Here is a 25,897-nt window from a genome sequence, read left to right as displayed (position 1 = left end):
GGGTTGTCATGCCATTGTTTCCAATCTCTGTTTACTCTGTCCACATGGACTGTTCACTTTTAAAAGCATCCATGTGGACACTTGTAAAAGTCTTCATTTTTGTAACCTAAACACCATTTAGATGTGGAGGAAAGGCTCAAACGCAGAGAAAATATCTGTTCTGCCAAATATGCCCATCAGTGTGGATGAGAAATAAATCCCATTTTCATTTGGAAAACTGGAGTTTGATTATAGTGAGAGAGTATTTCATGTGTTTAGTTTTTTTTTTTGTTTGTTTTTTTTAAAAATCATTTTATTATTTTCAGTTTTCTTTTGAAGGTTGTTTTGTTTCAGATGTCCTTATTAGTCAGGATCGGGTAATTACTTGGTTCATGTAAAGAAAACATCATGGCTTGGCTTAACACAGACCCTGTCACAGAATTAACTATCTGCATTGTAAAAGCCAAGTGGCCTCTGTGTGTGTGTGTGTGTGTGTGTGTGTGTGTGTGTGTGTGTGTGCATGCGTGTGTGTGTGTCAGGGGATTCACAAAAATCCTGCCTGCTGCAGTTTGGCATAATTATGTATTTTTGGTCAAGGAACAGACTAGCGAAAACAACAAGTTGATAGGACCAATATTTTTGGAGATATTAGTAATTTTGGAATACAGCTGCCTTACAATCACGCTGCTATGGCCAGAACACTTTGGCAGTGACTGCTGGACAAATGCGGTACAGCATGTACAAATACACAACCGCATAAAAACTACCACATCTCGAACCTGTGGATCCCTTTGGTGTTGGCTTCCTGATAAAACCTGCTATGTGACTTTTGGCAAATTTTACAGGAGAAACAAAAAACTGTTTATAAACCAGGAAATTGTGAAATATGACAAAAAAAAATATCTGTCCCTTTAATGTTGGTACTTATGATGGAATGTAAAGAACTTTCACTGGAGACGGAAATTTTAAGCTATAATAGGGGAGATAGCAGGTTTTTATTCCCAACCAAAAATGTCACTTAGCAGGTTTTGTCAGGAAGCCGACGATGGGTTAACACACTAGTATATTATAAAGGCTTTCTACCAGACAGCTTTTGACTGTCCTACAATTGTCTACATCACCTAAGTGTAAACATGTCTGCCCAAACAGAAACATGATATGACTGCTTTACATTTATTACAGATGGACAATAACACTGTCACAATATTCCAGTTTGAGTCAATGATTCATTTTCATACAAATAATTGCAAGTAATTATATTACTGTCTGTTCTGTTAGCTTTATGCCATCTTTGGGGTATAAGTTTAATAATAGTTTGATTATGCAAATAGGACACATTTTATGAGGAAGAAGAGGAACTTTTTGGCATTGTATTTTGAAACATATAAAATAAAATATGTTTATTTTAAGATTATCTTATTGTCAGTAAAAAAATGTACATGGCAGATCTGACATGACAAAAATATAAAAAGCCCATTACTAAGATATTCATCCAAGGAAAATAAATAAATAAAAATGGTGATTAAAAAAAAAAAAAAGCAGAATGAATAAACATGACATAACTGATCCTAAACTCCTTGCTGAATTATTGGAAAAATTTACAAAATCAACATAAACTGTCACAATTTTCCATTCAATAATAGCAGCAATAATAGAATGAGATCCAACTGTGATGATGATTATGTAATTTCTGTTCATTTCACCCAACTGTTTTTATATAAATAAATGTGGACAGTTATGAAGTTATGTAAAATATTCTCAGTAACTGCCCTTTGTAATAATGACTCTAGCTAAATGGTAATGTTTTTAGCTCGTCTAGTAACTGAAACCTCACTCTACTATATTTCTTATATATATTCTTTTTAACCTGATTGCAGTATTGTAAATGAGATGAGCCTCACTCTTGCTCCTCTGATGCTTTCCTATCCCTTTCCAGTCCTTTTCATTGTGACCTCAGGGAAATTATACCACGAGTCATGACTTGCATCACACAATCTGAGTCTATAATCTCATGAATAGACAGTGTCATGGTAATGAATAAGCTGCAGTGGGCGACTGTGGTTTTATTAAAGGGACAACTCTACATATACTCAAAATGGCCCCTCGGTTGAAGAAAGTGTTAAAAACAAAACAAAACAAAACAAAAAAAAACACAATTTCCTTGCCCTGCTGCATGCACACTGATTGCTAGAGACAAACATAAATAGAATTTATGTGTCTCTCTGGTAGATCTCAGTCTGCTTGTTCTGGAAATAGCATGACGCACTAAAACCGACCTCAGTGTAAGCATCTTCATAGGAACCGTCGACCATATCCTTGAAAATCAATTTTTAATCAAACCTTTAACTGTAGCTTTTTTCTTCTCAAAAATGAACAGAATACATACTAAAAGCAACCTCTACATACTAAAAACTGGAAACCATACGCACAACTACACTCTGACATTGTGGAAGAAGTATTTATATTCTGGAGCAGAAACATGACTGAATCAAATCATTTTCCTCCAAGGCTGTTCAAGCTCAAGCAGACTGAAAGTTCAAGTAGACTGAACCACTGACCTCTACACCTGCCACCAAAGGGAGAGCTAGTGATTTAATGTTTGACACCGACCAAATCTTGAACAAAAGGACAAGAAACTCACCTCTTCTCTCCTACATCCAAACTTACAAAAGAACTTTAAAAATCACAAAGGGAACTGTCTAGATTAATGTACTGTGGCTGAGCACAAAGGCATAACAAGAAATACTGGAATGAAAAGGAGCCTTTTAAATATTCATTCACGTAGCTCTATAAAAAAATAAGACCTCACAGGTTTAACCGAACAAAATGAGAAGTTATGTATGTTTGACTGGCAATATTTCTCTAAGTTTAGGACATTTTTTGTTGCAGAAAATGACCAAAAACAGTGTATTAAGAAAGAAAATAAAACAATACCATTAGATTATATTAGCATTATACTCTTGGTTTTCAGCTGTTAATGCCTCATTTTTCCCACACGTTCTCCATTAGTGTTTAGTGTAAAAGCGTAAGCCTCTCTGGTCTGTTTGACAGCTTCACTGTTCATCTTTGCTGTGGAGTGGTGTCTAATTTGTTCCAAAGCTGTAAATTATGAATATGAAAATTTTTTTGAGAAATCTTTCCTGTGTCATTCCCATCCCACATTTTCAAACAAAAAGGTTTTAAGGGGGTTCTATGTAGTGAAATACATAATGATACAGTCTGTGGATATAGACTGCATAAGGTATAAAGCTCATTGTTTACACACATTGTATTATGGTATTATCAAGTTTTCTTCTCCAAATAAAAACTCGACAGCTGGTCCAAATGATACTGTGTCTTATAATCGTCATGTGCTGCATCAGCTGGTAGTTTACATTATAGCTCTCATAGCTTAGCTCTGTCTTCATACAGAGAACAACCATAAGTAAAACTATAAATTACCTCAGTTTGTGTTGTCAATAGTCACTTTTCCATTGGACATATGTGCAAAACTTTACCAATATTTACTAAATGTTGAAAAAACAGAAGTGTCGTTTTTTCCATTAAATCACATATGCAATCATTTGTTTATTTATTATTGCGAGATGACACAAAAAGTCATTCCATAAACATGGCGACGAATGTAAATATCATGTTGATTTACAGATATATTCATTATTATTATATATTACCCCTCTATCCTGTACTAAATCAAAAAATGATTCGGTTTCCTGGTGTGTCCATACATACCGCGCCATGTTTCTTTTAAAACTCTTCTTCTTCACTTATTTTAATGTCTATCAACATCCTTTTTTTTTTTATTCATGTGACTCTAGTTGTGGAAAGACGTCTTTCCATTGCAGTTTTGCATGATATACTGATTTTGCTATGCCCAAAAAAACACCTCTTGCCAGTGCAAAAACTTTTAATAGAAAAACAAGAGTTTCGGCAAAATTTTTATGCAGAAGTTATATTTGCGTAATTTGAGGGTCAATAGAAAAGAGACTAATAGCTGCATTAAAGCTCTGTTTGGAATCATCCAAACAACGTCAGAACTGTCAGTTTAATCTGAACCGTGGATCAACAAATGGTAATTTAGCAAAGATAATATTCTTTTCATTTCCAGCTGTGTCCAGTGGTGAAAACAGTGGTTTTATCACTTTGTCACTTTCTTTGACTCTAAGAAAGTAGTCTAGGTTGTTTCATTCTGGTTCCCATCTCGTCACCTTCTGACACTTAGGTCAAAGACCCTGTGACATTAGTTTTCCTCACCATGGGAGGCCGACAGAGTGACTCACAGATCAATTTGGTGGATCTCGGGATAAATATAGTCTGTCCATGCCTTTACAATCCAATTCATTAGTTTCCATGGTATGACTTCAAAGTTTTTTACTCTCACCACTTAGATGATACCTTTAGGTAATTTTATTTTAATATCAGAAGGCAGAAGCAATACATATAACCCTTTGTGTTTTTAGAACTATTTAAATTTAATGCATATTAATGTTTTTAGATCATGAGGTAAAACCGAATGTACCAAAGCGTCTCCTCTCTTTCACAGAAACACAATGCACGATATGTAAAATGCTAAAAGTTACTTTCACTTACATATTTAGAAAGGGGGAAAAAACACTTTGAATAAGAAAAAAGCAGCAGTCTGTTACCTTGAAAGTATTTTTTAAGAATCAGCAAGGCATGTTCCTGCTGCTGTGTGCTGACTGAAGAATGAATAAATGCATATGTGACAAATCTTTGTACTTGATGCGGAGATGAAAGTGATATTAGCCTTCAAATGTAAATCCAGCTAAGACTGGAGAGTGGTACATTTCCCAAAACCCTTAAAATATTTATTTTAATATGGTCTTTCACTGAAATACAATGCAAATTACTGGCCTCTGTCTTCTTTTTTTTAACACTGTTAATGCAGTTTTGAAGGAAAATGTGTGATTCAGTGTCCATTTACCTGGACTGGAATGTAAATTGCTTCGTGACTTGACTTTTGACTCACTTTCTCCAATCAAACAGCTTTTAACATCCCTTTCTTGAATGTACCTCATGTATGCTTTTCTGTATTTTACTGTGCTGCTGACTACAACAACTCTACCTGTAATGAATAATTCCGTGATCTGACAAAATTGTTTTTCTGCCGCCTCAGTGACTATTTTAAAAAACAGCCTGTGGAAACACTTATGGCCCAACACAGTTATGAAGGTAGATCTGACTAAAATATATTCTATTTACTGGTAATATTTCATTAACTGGAGCTCTTAAAAAAAGCTGTGTTTCTCATTTTCTAATACTTAGAATTCACATTACAGCACCTTAGTGCACCTTAGTCACTTTATATATATATATATATATATATATATATATATATATATATATATATATATATATATATATATATATATGTACACACACACACAGGGTGGGGAAGCAAAATTTACAATATTTTGAGGCTGGGATTGAAAGACAGTGTATGACGAATTAGTTTATTGGAAGTCATGAGAATTTATTTGCCACGAGAAAATTTACATAATAGAAAATGTTTTTATTCTATGTGTCCTTCTTTCTCAATAACTGCCTTCACACGCTTCCTGAAACTTGCGCAAGTGTTCCTCAAATATTTGGGTGACAACTTCTCCCATTCTTCTTTAATAGCATCTTCCAGACTTTCTCGTAATAGTTTTGCTCATAGTCATTCTGTTCTTTACATTATAAACAGTCTTTATGGACACTCCAACTATTTTTGAAATCTCCTTGGGTGTGACGAGTGCATTCAGCAAATCACACACTCTTTGACGTTTGCTTTCCTGATTACTCATATGGGCAAAAGTTTCTGAAAAGGTATGGATAATAGTGTTAGGTATGATTATGACATCAATATATGTTTGGTTTCAAAACAATTGACGTAGTGCCTGTTGAGAAAAAACAACTAAATGTTCATTGTAAATTTTGCTTCCCCACCCTGTATACATATATACATATATATATATATATATATATATATATATATATATATATATATATATATATATATAGTGTATATTTACTTCCATTTTCCTGTCTGTACATATGCAAATCTCTTTTTTTTTCTTTTCTTTATTAGTGTATTCTATTTGTTGCTTTTATCTCTTCACACTTATTTTCCTTTTTTCCTGTTTTTCAAGAGTGTTTTTGTATGCAATTGAGTTATTGTGATCAGGTAATTTCCCTTGTGGATCAATAAAATTCGTCTAAGTCTAGCGGATGGAATACAAACACACACATTTAACCTGATGATTATCCACCTCACATATCTCCATCTTTTGTTCAGGTTTTTCTCTGTGCATCTGTTTCTTTATCACTACTAAATTAAACCTAACCATGTTGTTTTCCATCTGTCACTCTGCACTAGCTGAGGTGATTTTTTTTTCACACTGGTGTGCGTCAATGGGCACAAAAGAAGACATAATTTTTCTCCTACAAAGTCCGTAACATATCTGCAAAACAACAGCATCCTTGTTTTGATTCACCTCATGTGTTTGTGTAACTGGACACTCGGAGAGGACTTTGTGATCCTCCTCCTTACATATTGCTGAACAGATGTTGCTGACTAAGGTGCAGAGAAGCTGACCTTTTCTGTCCTCAGAGGGATAACACCTCCAGAATAGCAAGTTGTCCTTAAATATAAACTCCTAGGGGGTCATCACATTGAACAAAAAATGCAACACCTGCGATGGCCAAGTCCATATGGTGGTAAAGTGTATGGAGAACTTTTCTGGTACTTTGTACTTGTTAGTGATGTTAGCATATTTTTCTTTTTTTTATAAACTGACAACAGGCGAGATAAAGTGGTTCTATATAGTATTGATATTCCACACTCTCAACAACAGGAGGAAGTCACGTACCAGAACCACCAACAAATAAACACTATGTATCCATAGACTGTGTCACTCACTGAATAAAGTATAAAGCTCATTGTTTACACACATCTGCTCCATGGTATTATCAAGTTTTTCTTCAAACTAAAACTTTTAGCTCGTTTTTTTGACAGTTGTTCAAAATAATAGTACCTTATGATCTTCATATGCTGCATCATCTGATAGTTTACATTATAACTCTGTTAGCTTAGCTTTGTTTTTAGACAGAAAACAGCCACAGTAAAACCACAAATCACCTCTGTTTTCTGTACAATTTGTGTTGTCAGTAGCTGCAGTAAAGATGTGTTTAGAATCATCCAAACATTGTCAGAACTGTCAAAGTTTAGTCTGAACTGTGGATCAACACATGACTAATTTAACAAACATAATAACATCACATAATAACTTTATACCTTCATAATCCTCAGAATTAAACTCACCCATGTAGAAAAAATGCTGTTATTTCAGCATAAAACTTCATTCTTTTAATTTACAACAGTGCTCCTAGTTTGTAACATAAATTAAATTTCTTTGACTCTAAAAGTTGTTTCTTACCTAATGCTAAGTTTAGAACGTTGGAGATGTAAAAAAAAAAAAAAAAAAAAAAAAAAAAAAAAAGCTGCAGAAGATGTTAAGAAACGGTTGTCATGACTCTTGGGATTCTCATCTATGGTAACTTTATATGTCCATGTTGTAATCCTGATTAAATTTTCTGTTTATTCAGTTCTTTAGATTTGTACTTTGTTTCTCAGACTCTCAACATCACACTGTGTGTCCCACATGGAGGGGCATAAGTGTAGGAAGGGAGGGGGGGCAGAAGGGTGTGGTCTGTGTGTTATGTAAGTGTAGCATACACATTTTGTTGTGTAATGTTGAATTTGTTTGTTTATTGTTGCAAACTGAAAATCAAAATCAACAAAAACAGGTGATTTAAAAAAAAGTTGTTTCTTACCAGGTCTCCACCATGACTTGTCATTAGTAATGGCCCGATGGTGTTAGTTTCCCTCCTCATAACTGGCAGAGTGAGTCACTACTCCCTCTAGTGGTCACATAAATCCCCTGGTCCAATGTTGTAAATAAATTTTGGTCATATCTCTACAATCCAATACACGGGCATAGCGTCAGACCTCTTTATTCTTAAGATTCCACTGATAATTTTAGGCTATTTTTAAAATATTTTAAAGTAGAAATACAATATTAAGCACCGTGATGATGACCAGAAGCAGATATGATGACAGATAGACAAGCAGACATACCAACCACTATACCCCAGTGTTTTTCAACCTTGGGGTCGGGACCCCACATGGGGTCACTTGGAATTCAAATGGGTTCACCTGAAATTTCTAGTAATTGATTAAAAAATGAAAACTTACTAAATAAAAAAATATATGGTGAGTTGAGAGAGACAATCCCAATACATAAAAGACATGACAAACTCTGCAGCTGAAATTGAAGCACTGTGGTACTGTTTATCTTTCAAATGTTCATTGTGGTCAGTTTCAGATGGTGCAGCCCTTTCGTAATTCATAATTTGAGTTATTGTTTGTTCAGTATTAATTGTCAGCCTTGTAAATCCAAGCTGGACTGACTGTACATATCCTGGAAAATAAAATTCTCAGTTTGTGCAGTAATCTACACCTGGCTTTTCTGCCTCCGTCCATAATAATATACATTATATAGACTAAATGTCATCTAAAATTAATGTTTATTTGCAACATAGTATAGCAAACTATTACATGATCAAAATCAAATTAATATTAGTCAAAAAAAAAAAAAGTCTCTGTTTTGAATGTCTGGGGTCGCCAGAAATTTGTAACGTTAAAATGGGGTCCAGAGCCAAAATTATGTTGGGAACAAGGTTATTATCGTAAATGAAAACTAACGAAATGACAAAAATTAGATTTGAAAAAACATTTTCGTTAACTGAAATAAATAAAAACTAATTAAAAGAAAAAAACGATAACTAACTGAAACTGTATTGTGTGTTTACAAAACTAATTAAAACGAATAAAAATTATGGATAAAATTCCCTTCGTTTTCGTTTTTGTCAACATTGGATTGATACGAAAACGATTTATTACGCTCTAGCAATTTTAGCTAGTGGCACCATACGACACTTCATGGTTCGTCACTTCTTGTCACTTGTGGTTTACAGTCATCTTCTGGTCCCCACTCTACCTGGAAACATGGATACTAAAGTTGGGATAAAGCAGCAGAGTCCTGTCTGGGATTTATTTAAAGACATGAAAAAAAACACTAAAACTAAACTAAAGCTAAGCATTTAGAAAAAATGAAAACTAATAAAAACGAGCAAACCTGCTCTAAAAACTAATTAAAACTAACTGAATTAGAGAAAAAAAAGTCAAAACTAAATAAAACTAAACTAGAACGAAAAATCCAAAACTATTATAACCTTGGTTGGGAACTACTGCTATGCCCCCTCTGACACTATGTGCTGGGGGGATAAAGAGAAGAATAAATGCCCTGTTAGTTTCTCTAGGTCTCTACTGACACACTGGGATAACAAGTGCAAAGTGCTTGAAGAATGCTTTGGGGAATGATCAAATGGCTATGTTTCCTGTAGCTCCAATATCTCTCTTTAACTCAAGTTTCAAATAAAAGCTCTTTTCAAGCAGCCTTTCAGTTACAGCTACAGTACAGCGCTTCAGGACATACAGGACACTGCACTTGTACGACAAAACACAAGTTAGAAAAGATGTTGCACATAAAGCACATCTCACTGTATTTTGCAGAACTGAAGCACTTGTCATCCTCCTGAACTAAGTCTATTACAGACACCACTGAGGCTCCCCTTCTGTAATTGACCTGGGAATTTCAGGAATATCAGTTCCAGGCAGGCTGTGTGTTGCTTTGTTGCAAGGTGCTAGTGCAGTGTCACCTTCACAGGATGTCCTGATGCTCTGTGCCCCTGAGATGGAGAGGCACAGCACTGCCATCAGTCACCCGATCCTATTTTCTGTGATAACTACACTGGATCGAGTCAAAGGGATTCAATGACATTTTTGACTCACACTGGTATCTATGTTGCATGGCACTGCGTTCTCACTTGGTTAAACAATACAGGAAATAATGTCATAACAGACTCCTGAATCCAGCTCACAAAACAGAAACAGACAACAAATTCACTTTTTATTGAAACCCAGTTTCTACTTCATGTTCTCATGGGCAGTTGTGTTTTGTTTACTTGCCATTTTAGAACACTAGGTCCTGGATGACACAGCTATAAATATGGATATAGCAAAGCACCGGCTCTTTTTTCAGTGCTAATGCATTTTTTAAGGCACAAAGGCCAAACTATAAGCTACATATACAATATATGAAGTCTGGACAAGAATTCACAGACCCTTTTTCTGTCAGGCCATGAAAACCTTTTGAGACCAGATCATTTTTGCTATTATTCTACTTGTACTATTACATGCTAACTAGGTCTCAAAAGATAATTTACTATGCAAGTTCTCTACTGATTTGCTGTGAAGGTACCTTTGTAGCTTGATGCAGCTGTTGTTCATATAAATGTCTGCATTATGCATGAGATCCCGCTGAATTCCACCTTGTATCTAATGCATGCATAATGTAATCCTCCACTTATATTTTCCTGCCAATTGATCAAATTAAAGACATTCACACCTGTTTCATAATTGGCACATACATAGAGGCACCTGTGATTTTCACATTCAGCCTGTTAACACGTTTTGTCTTCACAGTCGAACAGTCATCCACTAATTTTAAAGCTGGGAAAATAAAGTAAGATAAAAATAATATACAAAATTCATATCAAGATGAAGACCCTCAATTAACTGTGGGCGATAAAGACTAAAATTAAAGAATAATCTCTATAACATGTGATGTGATATAATCTTAATAAATGTCAGATACGAGTCTCATGAAATGACCCTCACCACTGCTCTTTTTACCTGTGTGTTTGTTTGTCCGTTAGCAAGATAACTCAAAAAGTTATGGATGGATTTTGATGAAATTTTCAGGAAATGTTGATACTGGCACAAGGAACAAATGATTAAATTTGGGTGGTGATGGGGGGGGGGGGGGGGGGGGGGGGCAGATCTGTCTTGGCGGAAGACTGCGTTCTCCGAGTGCTTTTCTTGTTTCTGATGTTCCCGTTTAACTTCAACAGTAGCTGCTGGAAAACAGCATGAGTGCTGCAAGATGTAACCTTAAACTGCAGGTTTTGTTACATTTAGAGATAATGAATAACAGCAAATCATCTGAATGCATGTCTACTTCATCATCCTGCCATGTCAAATTATGAAGCCATGAGGTGAGATTAGCCAACAAGCTGACGCAATGAGTCAGTTTATTGAATACCAGGATTTTTTTTGGACACTATATTCACTGCAGCCTGTGTGAGCCCTGAATGTGTTTTACTGCTTTGTAACTTTAGAGGGAGTTTAGATGAGGTGACGGAGCTCCAGAGGGACGAGTCTCTGATGGCACTGTTTTTTTTTTGTTTTGTTTTTTTGCCCTAGCAGTCTCATAACTAGCAGAAACATATCCATAATTAGTTCATTCATCAACAGAGCGGAACCCATAGAGCTACACAAAATCCATGCACACGGATAGAAAATAAATCTGCAAAAATGTGGTTCTTTCAATATTTCTGTTAGGCCAAAAGCTTGGATGCACTGAAAAGATTTTACAATCACCAATCTTTATTTCTCAGTATATTATACGTGAGGAAATGCAACAAATACTGAAACTGAACGTCTGCTTTTAACGAGATGAATATGCAGGAACACATCACTGTAGATCAGGAGGAGTGGGCTGCCATGTCAGGGACTTGGGAAGTACATGAGGGGCTGAGTGCCTTGCTCAAGGACAAATCAGTACAAACTGCTAGTAATTAAAAGAAATGTATGAATAGAATATGATAAGGATAGTGGATGAATCTGATTGAAGTTATAATTCTTGTTTCCTTTATTAGATGGTGTCAGATTAATGGAATCCCCTGTTGAAAAAAAAAAAAAAAAAGACCCCACAAAATATTCTTCTTTAAACAATTATTTATCCTAGATATTTTCCAGAACACAGTTGCAGCCTATTTTCACCTTTACACACACTGTATTCACTCATGGGGTTACAATGATCAAAGATTTTTTTTTTTTTTTTACTACTTTATGTATCTTGTGGGGTTTACGAGATTTTTTGTTTCTCTGATAGAGAAAAGACATCCTTTCTCCACTAGATTTCCCTACAGATTTCCCTATAGAGAGCAATTTGTGATATGAAAATTAAAGCAAGTATAAGAATTCAGCTCAATTCTATGTGGGCTGAGCTTAAAGACTGATGCTGTAGTTCAGCTAACTGAGACAGACTGAAGTGTCAGATAACATATATGTCAAGAGGATTAGAACATCTCTCAACTAAAGAAACTCAGCAGCTCTACCAGAAGCTTCCACTAAAACAAGAAACCGCAGCAGATTCACAATGAAATAACATTAACATACTCATGTCACTCACACTTCACTCACATTTTTTCCAATTCAGTTGTAAACTCTGGTTTAAATTCACACTTATTCAATTAACTTAAATTAAATAAAGTAGCAACATTAGCTGTAAAATCTTATATAAGTGTCAAATGAAATGTGGCACTAAAAATATACAAACTAATGCATGAGTAAAGCATGAAAAGAAGCACACAAGATAATCCTTGAAATAATCATGAGATTCTGAAATGCTTCACCAGCTCCGTTCTTCTTGAATAACAAAGACCCTTCAAAATAACTTGCAAGACTGAAGTGAGATAATTTCAAAAGCAGCCAAAGAGTAAAAGCTGTTTCTAAACTTTTAAACTTTGCTATTAGGTGGCTCTCGCTTCCACCAAACTTATCCAGGGTCCTTTTTGTCACCGCAATAAAAAAGCTTTGGTCTGCTGGTCACTGGGGAAATCAGGACAAACTTCAACAGGCTCCGGTTCAGACTCATTCTTCTAATAAGGTGGCTAGAAACCAGTCATGGGCTCAGATTCCCATGTAGTGACCTGCAGTTAAATGCATTTCTTTACCCTAAAATGTTGTGGGTTGTGTGGAAGGACTAGCGGTACTCAAAAAGGGGTGAAAATGACTGTATCCTCACAATGAGTGTACATATTCAAATATACATCAATAAACATGGATAAAACAAAACTGTCAATACCATAATTAGATAAGATTAGCAAAGATGAAAAAAACTGCCCTCGCCTCATTGAAAGTGCATCAAATAATCAATTTTCCTTTTAGGCTAATTCACAATAGATATAATCTGAACAGCAGGAAAGGAGGACGTAATAACTCACTAATGTAATGGAATTCTGTTATAGCAACACTACATTAAAGATTGAATTAAATCAACTGAATATGCACAAAATTGGTTTTTAAGTTGTGATGTTCAAGGAATGTCTAAGTGCATTTTAAATAAATAAAAACAGACAAAAGACAAAACTCTGTACCTGGACCTACCATTTCATGGTCTTGTTTAAAAAAAAAAAAAAAAAATCAAGACAATAGCTGTTTGCGAGTCATGTGGGAGGTTTTTTAATCAAGTTGGATGCAGGCACAAACTAACAAAATGCACTTAAAAAGGTGGCGTGGAATCATGGTAAATAGATCGCACTTATATAATGCTTTTCCACACTTTCATGGTGCCCAAAGCGCTTTACTAAGCCTCACATTCACACATACACTCATACACCAATGGGCGGCTGCTACCATGCAAAGCACTGCCAGGAGCAATTTAGGTTCAGTGTTTTGCCCAAGGACACTTGGACATGTGGACAGTCGGAGCCAGAATTCGAACCGCCAACCCTTCAGTCATTGGATGACCCGCTCTACCAACTGAGCACAATCACCTATGTGAAACCTTTTTTTTTTTTTTTTGCATGAAAAGGAAATGAATTCTAAACAAGGGCTATGACATGATCCTACTTCACTAGACTTATTGTGTTAAGTAAAACAAATTAAACAAATCCTTAAGCGGCTTGTTTAATATAACTGTCAGATGTTAAATACTTAAATGGGTTAACTGAACTGAATAGTATCCAACTGGTCATATATCACACAACATGATTACTTTGTCCCTATAACATACTTGCACACTTTACACAGACGATACCTTCTTTTATATACAGATTAATCCTTTTCAGATCCTTCTAAAGTGTTTTTCACTAAATAAATACATACCGAGGAGGGTTAGCAGGAAATTTGGAACAGTTAGCCTACTCTGTGTATGATAATGCAGTTGTTGTACACTTAAGATACAATATAAAAGGGAAGACCATCTCATCTTATCTCATTGCCCACTTTTAATTAGCATATACAGCAATGACTGTCAATGCCCTTTCTCCAAGAAGATGAGCGTGGAGATCACACAGTCTTATTTTCAGGTAATTATACACTAATTACTGCAGTTCTGCAATTAGATCCCACTAACTCTTAGACGCAGCACTGGAGTGAAAACTTATTTTCTCTGTTGTAGAGCTGCACAGATTAACTGATGACATGTTGACATTAAATTAACTGACAACCATTACAATAGGTTTGAGTTATTTTGTGGAAAAAAATAAAAGTTGAAATTTCCTTTTTCCGAGTTTGCAAGTCAAATTTTTACACTCTGGGTTCCTTCCTTGAATTTCCTAGTAAAAGTTGACCAGTTCTTCAACTATTTTCTGATATTTTACAAATAAAGAAATGTATTATTATTATATTAATTTTAAATTTATATTTATTATTATTATTATTATTATTATTATATTAATATTATTATTATTTATTTAAAGAAATCACTGAAGTGACAAAACATTGTTGGTTTGAGAAGAATCATTGCAAATGGAGGATTCTTCACAAGAAAAATTTTAGTTTGGGCCAAAACATCAGCTCATCAAAATGTTCTGCAATTTCATTATAAAGGCCACCTTAAGTCCTGAAAAATCAATGTGAGCTACTGGGTCCTCCTAAAAAGCATCCTCATAGTGGCTCCTTCAATCACATTAGACTGGAGCTGCTGAAAGCCATTAAAAAGCACAACATTCAAAGCCAAAGTCTAAAAAAGAAAAGAATATGAGTAACTGAAAAGGACCTAATCTGACAATGGAAAGTTTGATGATTGCATCGATAAGGAGCATTGTAGCAAATCCTAATTGCTACTAACCTCACTAATCTCCTGTTATCATTCAATCTTACTATGAGTGCAGTTTTATCTGTTCGCATGAATTGTTTAGATATTAGAGAATACTTAAAAACTGCACCACTCAAGTACTGCTGTTCTGCTGAAGTGGGTTCCAGCTAAAAAGATCTAACATGCGATTTGTCTGAACAGTCAAATCAAGTCCATTCATCTGAAAACCTAAACAACTTCATTTTACTAAACACGAGCTGTTAAACCACCTCAACTAAAAGTGTTTTAGTATATGAAAGCATATCTAAGTGGGTCCTATGAATAGGGAGTGGGATGAGACTCTTATCTCCTTGGTTTCTCAAAACACGGAGAAAAAAAAAGAAGCAATATCACAGTTTTGCTGCCAGCTGATAATTTGAGGCCAAAGACCTCTAATCATAATTTCTGAACAATCTAGGAAATTTTCCCGGGAGGAACAGCTCTAATGGTGTTTTTCATGGTGACACAAGAAGCCTGGTTCTCTTTATCAGGCCATAGTTGTGTATCTGATAATCAATATAACAAGTATTTCCCAGCATGGGTCAGACAGTGTTTACCCTACACTCAACTAATTATAATTAAAGGCAATTTTATTCTGTCTTTCTTTACTTCTTCCTTATGTGAGTGGTACGCATTGACAAATATGGAATAAAGAGAAGAGAGTCTGCTGAAAAACTCACAGTAGGTCATGTCATATATTTGACTGTATTGACAGAATTAAAACTGGTTATGCAAACAAAACAAAAAAAAGACAAAACTGTACCCGACATCAGCTGAGAATACTGTGAAAACGTACCATATTAACCATAAGAATAATAATCATCTCGTAAGTGACAGGCAGTTATTAACCTTAGAGACATATTCTCAAATTCCCTGCAGGACATAAGACTATTGCAAAATGGACAGGGCAATAATAATGACAAAGCAACGCATAAAAGAGAAAATACAGAAATAATGAAGGTTTTGAGTGTTTACACAGGTTAACTGCAAAAGGACATTAAGACTTAACTTAAAATTTCAACATGCACAAGATAATTGCTCTTAGTCTAACATAAAACAACCAAACCAAACAGTTACTCTGATTTAAATGAGCTGTTGCTCTGTCTGAAAGGTGAATGATGTAAACCACTTCAGGCTGTGATATTTCATTGTAGGATTTATGTTTAAAGCTTTAATTTGATTAGAGGAAAATGATGTTGTTTTATTAGTCTGCTTTGCAATATATAATCTTTAATATTTCTTAAGGACCTTTATATGTGTGTGTATGTGAGGAAATAACACTTTCTACCAAAAGCCGTTGCCATTCCAACTGGCTTTTTGCCATTATTAAAGATGTCAGAAAGCATAATACATTGCATTTCTTACTCATGAATGTTTCATGCTCTACTTTTAGAGCAGAGAAAGCAACACTGAAACAACGGCTCTTCTGTAAAGTCGCCAAATATTCTTAAATGCAATCAAATTATCTTGTATTAAATAAAATAATCTGCCAGTGGAGTAATCAAATTTGCTTGGCTGCTTTTGTTGAAATTATAATAAAACTCTAATAGGGTTTAGAAATAGAAAAAAAATGCCAAAGGTAGCTAAATTATGCTTGTAAACACAGTTCTGAAGAAAGTCTTAATATTCTTAGTAAGTACTCTTGATAAAAGACTCAGAGTCCAATGAATCACTAAACAATTTAACCTCTTATATGCCACAGTCATCAGACTAAGGTCCATTATAGTCAAAAGTACATTTTGTCTTCACCCAACCAATAAAAACACTAATTTAGGATGACTTAGCGTGCATACTGTAATAATAACATATACAAATGTACAGTATATAATTGAGGATTGCTGGTAGAGGTCGACCGATATGAGTTTTTCTAAGGCTGATGCTGATTTTTAAAAATTTGGCCGATACATACAGCCGATTTTTGAGGCCAATATTTAAGGCAGATTTTTTTTAAATCACATTGACCATAAAATACAATTGAAACACTCAGCAATATGCAGCAATATGAATAAAATTATCAATACATGTACATGTAGATATACATCACAAGTTTCCATAGTGTAGTGGTTATCACATTTACCTCACATGGGAAAGGTCCCCAGTTCAAAACCAAGTGGAATTGTATTGTCTTTTCTTGAATTTCCCTCAGGATTAATAACGTATCGGTCTATCGATCTACATAGTACTCTTTCAACATTTATTGAACTTCAGGTGCTGCCCACACATGTGTCTGATCAAATATCTTATAACATTTTTACTACTGATGAAATATTGGCTTTAAAAAAAAAAAATTAAGGCAGATGGCCGATACCGAAAAAAATCTAAATATCAGCCAGCCAATATATCGGTCTACCTCTAACTGTTGGATCTGTATAACAGGGGAGGTAACACTGACTAAGCAAAGATCCAGATGACTTAGAATGCGGATTAAAGCCATAGACTCTCTAGACTAATTACACCTAGCAGAAATGTGATTAGTGAGAGCAGTCATGGTAAGCAGGTCAGAGACAAAGACATGTATGACTAAAAGCTCAGCAGCTAAAAAATACAGAAGCAAAGGATGCTTTCAAATACTCTGGCAGAAGACCTTATTTACTGTAGGAGCAGATGGAAATGTAATGGAAACCATCACGTGGTAGAATGAGAAAGAGGATTACCAATAGATCCAGATAATGATCTAAAATGTCCTAGCAACACCAGCAGGAAGAGGGACGGCCCCTGAAAAGCAGCTTTCTCACTCTTGACTTTGACTTTAAAAAGCCGTTCTGAGGGGTTTCATCACATTGTTTTCTACATAATAAAATAATAGCAGATGACATTTTAAAGAGAGAAATACCGGACACTAAAATAAGCAAAACAAGGCTGTATAATGGTAAAAGTGAAATGAAATGGATTCAATCAATAACACTACATGGTGGCGCTGTGTCATATAAAAGACTGAGGTGAGACTTGAATTGTTAAAGATCAATAAGCTGGGTTTCAACAGCAAAACACCCTCTTTATCAAGCTACACACAAGACATTCAAGACCTTTTCCTGTATATTTCATATGCTTAAAAGCAGCTGAACACACATTCAATATAACCCATATGGCAAAATCTGGAACGAAAGATAGATAACATGGACCAGAAATTCATGATAAACACCTTACAGTGCAACAAAGTCCACAAAACACCAAATAGAAATGGGACTAAAAATGATGCACTGACTGGCAAAATAAGAATGTTCATGTACGTTAAAACTTTTCACGTCAAACTTTATTTGCAGAATTGGCCACCCAGGTCCACACTCTCCTCTTCCCCTTCAATTTTGGATTTCTTCCTGTAGCCATAAATACCACTAACAGTGAGATCTTAGCTGTTTTTTTTTTTTTTTTCACAACTGGGTACTTCTATGAAACTGGCCCCTAAAACTAGGACAGAGGGGCTCAAAAGTCAAATAGGATGTAGACTAATGTTATGAAGCAAGTTTAGAAGCACTTTGGGTCTATTTTGAAAATAAATATTTAATGAGATAAAAGACAAAACTATTTTTCAGATAAAACACATTTTCCTATTATTTTTACACAAAAATTTGCACGTAACACGGTAAAAAGGACACGAAAATTATGTGCTACTATTTTTTCGAATTTTTTTTTATTCTCTCACAGGTAGATTTTGGGAATCAAACTGATTAGGCAACACAGGGTGTTTCACAGAAATGACCACTTTTGCAGAACCACTTGTGATTTATATGTGTTTAAATGGGCAGGGTCCGTGTGTAACGCCAATGGACACGATGGGTTACGCACAAAACCTGGAATGAGACTGCCGAATGATGAAAAACCTGCATGTCTGGATTAGAAAAACCACTAGGATCGACAAATTTAACATAGTGTCTTTGTTTATAGCAGTATTTAAGACCATTTCAAGCCATGTTTTCAAGATAAAATGCGCTGACACCTAGGTAGCTTTTCATGTCCCAATTTTGGTCCTATTTTTGGCCCCAGTATTTTATTAAAAATTCATTTATTTTGGGATGGCTAAGAGAAAGAATATAATTTTTTTTGCATTCATCTGAGGTACATCCAGGTACATTAGGTACATCCTGGGGGGAAAAATGTCTAAATTTCTCTTTTATTATTGGGTCTAAAACGCTGACAAAGTGCCAGGTACCAAAATGAACCCAGTTTCATAGAAGCACCCAACTATAGACACAAAGTTCGATAATGTGCTGATGACATTATATTGTAGTTTTGGCTTGCATCATCATCTGTGATTCAGCAGGTCTTATCACTGCACAGCATGTTATATGTCGCCCCCAGATCTATTAGATCCATATTGCATAATGTGGCTTGGCAGTAAACTCTTTAGGTTAATGAAATTTCACAGACAACAGGAGCTCTAATTTACTGTTAAAAGGGATTATAGAAGTTATTTCTACACGCATCCAAATCTACTCTTATACAGGTGCACTGAATATCATATCCCACTTTCACTGGTTGTTTTATTAATATTGTTCCACTAATATGGATATAAGGTTACAAGTGCCATGAGAAAAATACTCTGCTATGCAAAAAGAACTTCAGCAGAAGTGATGCTAGAGTGGACTAAGAAAACAGTATGCCAAGTCTAGCATTACAAGAAACATAAAGATCCATCAATGGAAAAACAGGTGCAATGCTGTAAATGCCAAATGAGAAGATGGATAAAGTAACTGAAAATAAAACAATAATTTAACAAGGAAAATGCAGATGTTTGTGGCATATGAAAAAAAAATCCTTTCATTTTCTGCTTGTTCTTGTGTATTTTATCCTTGTTTCCGCTGCTGAACCTGGCACTACTGCTATGTTCTCGAACAAAAAGAAAGAAAAGAAAATGGAGACAAAAAGAAAAAAACCGCTGAAGCGAAGAACTGTGGGACAGGGAGAGGTAGTAGTCTCACAAATACACCCAAGAATTCAAGAAATAATAAGGTGGCGCTGACAGGTGTCCAGTTAGGAACCCCACTTGACAGCGATCCTGCTCCACATGTATCAGTTTCTGAAGCACTGATCCACTGCAAAGCACATGAGGAACTCAAATCCAGCAGCGATGCATTCAAAGACACACCACAAAGCCACTAATCAAATCATCTGAATGACTACAAACACATAAGAAAAACATTTCATTATTATACTCTGATTAGTTTTGTGTTATTTTGATAAGATTACCTTCAACCAATTTTCTCTTAAAGAAGCAAAAAATAAGAAAAAACTGTGGTAAATCCCTGAAATCAATAGGTACTTACAATGCAAAATGAAATGGAGGATATGGAGAAAAATACAAGATTCATTAGTAACTTGCTGTGCATATGAGGCCCATTGTGTTGAGGGGCTTACAAAAGAGAATGACATTAAAGACAATGACGTTGAGCCTTTTTTGAGGATCTAACAATGTGACTTTTTCATCCTGACCATTAGGTGAAAGTATATCCAGGAGATGCAGTTGTCAAGTGCCCTCTGCTGCACACTTGACCTTTGTGAAGAGCATGTGACAAAGGACCAGTACTGCTGTAAACTCACACAGGAGCATCACATTGAAAATTATATCTGAAAAATATCCAGTGATCATTTTTTAGAACTAAATTTTACCCTTTAACAATAGTAATGCTAGCTCTAAGTATTGATTAGGCCTATTAATGCTATGTACTAACCAATGTATAGAGTTAGTGCATGCTATTTTAATAAAGTGATTAAGCTTGCTTGCTGAAAAAATGCCTGCCTGGATTTTATTTTTGCATTTCAAGTGACAGTTTTTTAGATGCCACATATTATTATACATTTCTCACATACAATTTCCTTTATTGCATTAGTTAAAACTACGTTCTACGTCTCAAGAAAAATTAAAGGAGTGAAATTTTGCTTATTTTAAATGGAATTAAGCATTTTAAAACATGTCCCTGTGGTCTACATAAACTGTAAATGATATCCTTGGGTCTGCATTCTTCATGAATTCAACTCCACAGGTCCATCTTCAACCCTATTTCTGAGTAATGACACCAGAAAGGTCATTTTGAGCGCTGGCCCTTTAAATGCAAATGAGCCACTTCACACTCCACCCCCTCCAAGTTGTTGACCGTGTGTCTCTGTCCCGTTCAGCCACTTGTGTTCGTTAATACAGCCAACAACAGAACATTTGAGGTAATTGGCTCAAAGTTTGGGAATATTTTCAGTTTTTATTACAACCGCTGTTGCTGACAAACAATTATGTACTCTGAGAAATGTTCGTTGGAAGTCTTGACCTTATATGTGCAAATGTTGTGACATACCTAGCTATAAAACGTAACAAATTAATTAAGAATTAAACAGGTTGTAGAAATCCACTTGATTTTTGCCAAAAATAAATATAAAGATAGCTTTGCAGCACCTGGAGGGTTCAAATTCAAATTTTTTGAACTGTTAGGGTCCAAATACACAAATAAATGTACCAAAGACCAATAAAAGTGGATTTAGCAAAATATGACCCCTTTAACTGAACATGTGAGTGTGACTAAAATGAACATTTTGCTCAGAAGATTGCAGCTGAAAGTAAAAAATACTGTTATTTAGAACATTTACTTGTCAACTGGTCAAAAATATCCATAAATGCAGTCTTCAGCCTCAAGTACTGTGAAAGAAACAACTTTGCTTTTTAACAACACAATACATGAACAAAACAACAATGGCTTAGGAATCAATATTTGGTGGAATAACCCTGATTTTCACTCAGCTTTTGCATGTTTTAGTATTTTCTTCACTAGTCTTTCACATTGATTGCTAGTGCTTTAAGTCACCCCTAGTCTTAAAAATGGAGGTAGCTGGGCTTATTTTGTGGTTTGTGACCATCAATCTTCCTCTTGATCAGATTCAGTGGTTTTCAAAGAGGTTCTGGTCTGGAGGTTTGGAATCATCTCTTTATTACGAGTTATGCACCAGTGGCTCTACTATAGCTCAGTTTCTCCCAGTGTGAAGTAACTGATTGGCCCTTTTACAAAATTATGCTCTATCAAACATCTCCTGTGAGAAGGAAGATGGTGAAGTTTTATGTTTACCTAGCACTGCCTGAGGAAGAACATGATGTGTCTGCAGGTTGTAAGAAATCCACAAAGAGTGCTGGGACAAGATGGTTGTACTGGCTGCAGGCTATGAGTTTATATTACTAATTATCCCACTGACTTTTACAGGAGGACCTTTAATGCACATAAAACATGGATTAGATGACATGTCCCATCACAGCTCATCTGACTGACAATCTGAGAACAACTGCACAGAAACTTCCTGCATTAACTCATTAAGACCCAAACATCCACCACTGACCAAAACTATCTACTGATCTTAAATGTTTGATACTTGGTGACTCATTAATCCTAGCAATACATGTAAATAATTGGCGTAAAATGCAGTTTGTCATTTTTTTCATGGCCATCAGATATGACCCATTTGGACGTTCAGAAGCTACGTAATGAACGTGGAAACACTGTCATCTTCTACAACATTGATTCACCAGTAAAACCCATGGAGTTGGATCAATGACAGTAGATGGAGATACTTGGTTTATGTTCAGTTAGTGATAGATTTTACTGAAAAAGTCACTTTTTCATCAGTTTTCTCTGTTTTTTTTAATACAATAACCCTCAACTTTAATCTGAGCTTTTAAGAAAATATAAGAAAATACCTGATTTTGACTGAAACAATGCAAAATACAGTGGATAATATTATAGTAAATGGTGTTAAATCACTTAAGAAAGGTTAGAGAAGAAAAATTCATTTGGGAACTGCCAGAAATGTAGCACTGGATCTATATGGATTAATATGTAACTTTATTGTCCTGCTCTTCTCTTGCGCCATTTTCCCTTACGCCCTTCACGCGCGCACACGCACACCAAACATACATAAGACAAAAGCTTTTATGGACACACACTTACACCCGCAAACCTTAAGAGGAAACCAAATATTTCTGAAAAGAAGGAAACAATAAACACTATGAACACTGGATAATTTGACTAAAAAAAAAAAAAAAAAAAAAACAAAAAACAGTTTTTAACAGACCCTACTTTTATTTATTTGTTTATTATGTACCAGACTATAAATTATGACTCTGTACTTAGACGCATTTCTTCTATCTGGGTTAAAACACATTATGAACAGTGAGGAAGGAATGCATCTGTTTAAAGTTTGATAAGCTTCCTTGTAACTTGGCCACCTGAACCTCCCAACGTCCTGGACAACCTACGCATTTCCATCCGTAAGTGCGGAAGTGAACACTGGTGCCAAATAGGACACGCATCAATATGTACCCAGAGAGGATGTAGCCAAAGTAGCTGCATCATTAAAGCCACAGACGGGTACATCCGGAACGGACTAGAGGTGAAATGAAAAGCCCTTAAAAAAAACAAAAAACCTGAGACTGAACGCATTGCACTGAACACATTGCAATGAGGAGAGAAGGGTGATGCTCTCAGTATCGCTGCATGTGGTAACATTGTATAAAATTACAAAAGTAAAACATCACCCTACATAAAGCATCCTGCAAGGTAATAAAGCTAGAAATAAGAACAAAAAGCATATCCTTCATATGCCTACCTTACAGTGTCTCCATCCCACTCAGACTTGTGGTCCTGATGGTACGCTACTGCCTGCTCCAGCATCCTAAAGCACTGTTATTCGACTGGGGAAATCACGATGGTAGTGCAACTGTGCTGACGTACCACGTGACGAAGCAGAACCGACCAATCAGAATGTAATCCGACGGATGCTTTACCAATCCGCTCGAAGGGAGAAAGTGAGGACTGCTCAGACAGCATTAGCAAGGTAGATTGACGCTGTGAGAGAATTTCCTTTGCAAGTCCTGCAAAGTATTACACACCAGACAACACGTTTTGCTCATATTATACATATAAAAAGGTTTACATACTTTTTTTTATCCCACACACCATATTTTGTATTCTGTTTCTCATCTCTAGGTTGGACAAAACACATTAAACCAAACATGGGACAAAGAGTAGTGTGTGTATGTGTATGTGTGTGCGTGTGTGTAAGTGTAAGTGTAGGTGTGCATGTGTGCATGCGTGTGTGTGTGTAACCAATACTGACAGATTCTGAAAATTTAATGTGATATCTCTTAAACTCTAAGAAAACATACACAATCTAAAATATGTAATAGGTCATAAGCATGTGAGAAACTTAACATAGATTTTATTTCAATATAAAAGTCCAATTTCTAACATTAAGGTGATAAATTACGTATGAAAGCAGCTAAGTTTTACTGTTAATGTGAGTCAGCTTGAAAACATGTGCTCCTTTATAATGAAAATGTAAAATATCAGTTAAAAATGTGGGAGCAGCGATTAAAAAAATATGGATTTTTATGCTAATTCTAGTATACAGAATGTGCATCATTACTCTAAATTCATTATAAAGTGAACAAAACATACTTTTTCTTGTTTTTTTTTTGTTTTGTTTTTTTCTTAATTCCAGTAGCAAACTGTGCTAAGCTCATGGTGGTCCACATTGAGGAGCAGTAAGAGGATGACAACCCACATTTGGTCATAAGCCTATTTTAGACCAGCTGTAAAATTAATTTTATGATGTCCCGTCGGCTGCTCCTATATCACTCTGCATGTGGTCAACTGTACCTCATCTGTCTGTCATTATTCTTAATTTCCACCCCCTTGGCACCCCACCCCACCCCTCCTCCCCTCCCCCACCTCTCACCCCTTCGTGAAAATGCTAAGTAGCCCACCCTGTCTAGCCTACTGTCAGCACACCTGTGGTCTGAACTTTTAAATCCTCTCAAGCGTGGGGACAGTTACCAAAGAAGATTATACTGGTGTGAAAGGGATATGCTGACCTGTCTTCTATAAACTGCTTTTACCAGATACATATGTTTCAAGCTCTAAAACTACATAAACTCTATGGACAAAATGGCCAATAATAAAGTACATAGATGCTTGTTTTATTCTATGTAATGTAATGTTAAGTTCTTATAACTTTCAAATTCAGGAACAAAGACCATGCCTCATGTAATCCTATTTGCTGTACCTGTCTACATAGACGTCACTGACCCCTTTTCCATCTCATTTTCTCAATATCATCTGCCCACACCTTCACCTCTTCCCCCCTCTCATGATTTTCATTTTCCTCCACATATGAAGATCCATTTCCCATCCTTTGATTTGCTCCTCACATCCCATCCCCTCATTCCTTAACCCTTAAAGCAGTGTTTTCAGCCTTTGGGTCAGGATCCCATGTGGCGTTGCCTGGAATTCAAATGGGGTCACCTGAAATTTCTAGTAATTGATGAAAATAAAAATAAAAACTTACTAATAAAAAATTTATGGTGAGTTGAGGAAGACAATCACAATACATAAAAGACATGGTAAACTGTGAAGCTGAAACTGAAGCACTGTGGTACTGTTTATCTTTCAAATGTTCATTGTGGTCAGTTTCAGATGCTGCAGCTCTTTCCTAATTCATAGTTTGAGTTTTTGTTTGTTCAGTATTAATTGTCAGCCTTGTAAATACAAGCTGGACTGACTGTACATATCCTGACCAAGGAAAATAAAATTCTCACTTTGTGCAGTAATCTACACCTGGCTTTTCTGGCTCTGTCCATAATATCTATCGTATAGACTAAATGTCATCTAAAATTGACGTTTATTTGTAACATACTATAGCAAACTATTACATGATCAAAAACAAATTAATTTTAGTCAAAAAAAAAGTCTCCGTTTTGAATGTTTGGGGTCACCAGCAAAATAAGGTTGGGAACCACTGCCTTCAAGACTTAGAACTATTTTTATGTCAGCTTACCAATGAATGTATCTTTATTGTTAACCTTTGCTAAGTGATTTATCATGATTACTATTTTATCTTCT

The 25,897-nt window shown here is 35.5% G+C and overlaps 1 protein-coding gene across 1 annotated transcript in view; it reads right to left on the bottom strand.

Annotated features, from left to right (window-relative positions):
* Positions 1-23,698, bottom strand: part of b3galt1b (UDP-Gal:betaGlcNAc beta 1,3-galactosyltransferase, polypeptide 1b) — a 69,950-nt gene extending 46,252 nt beyond the window's left edge. Inside the window, exon 1 of the mRNA XM_030124648.1 lies at positions 23,604-23,698. The gene's annotated coding sequence lies outside the window, so the exon portion shown is untranslated. The remainder of the gene's footprint in view (positions 1-23,603) is intronic.
* Between the last annotated feature and the right edge of the window lie 2,199 nt (positions 23,699-25,897).

Source organism: Sphaeramia orbicularis, chromosome 21, assembly GCF_902148855.1.
Source record: "Sphaeramia orbicularis chromosome 21, fSphaOr1.1, whole genome shotgun sequence".
NCBI lineage: Eukaryota > Metazoa > Chordata > Actinopteri > Kurtiformes > Apogonidae > Sphaeramia > Sphaeramia orbicularis.
The sequence above is the reverse complement of the archived record's forward strand: the minus strand, read 5'-3'. Positions and strand labels throughout refer to the sequence as shown.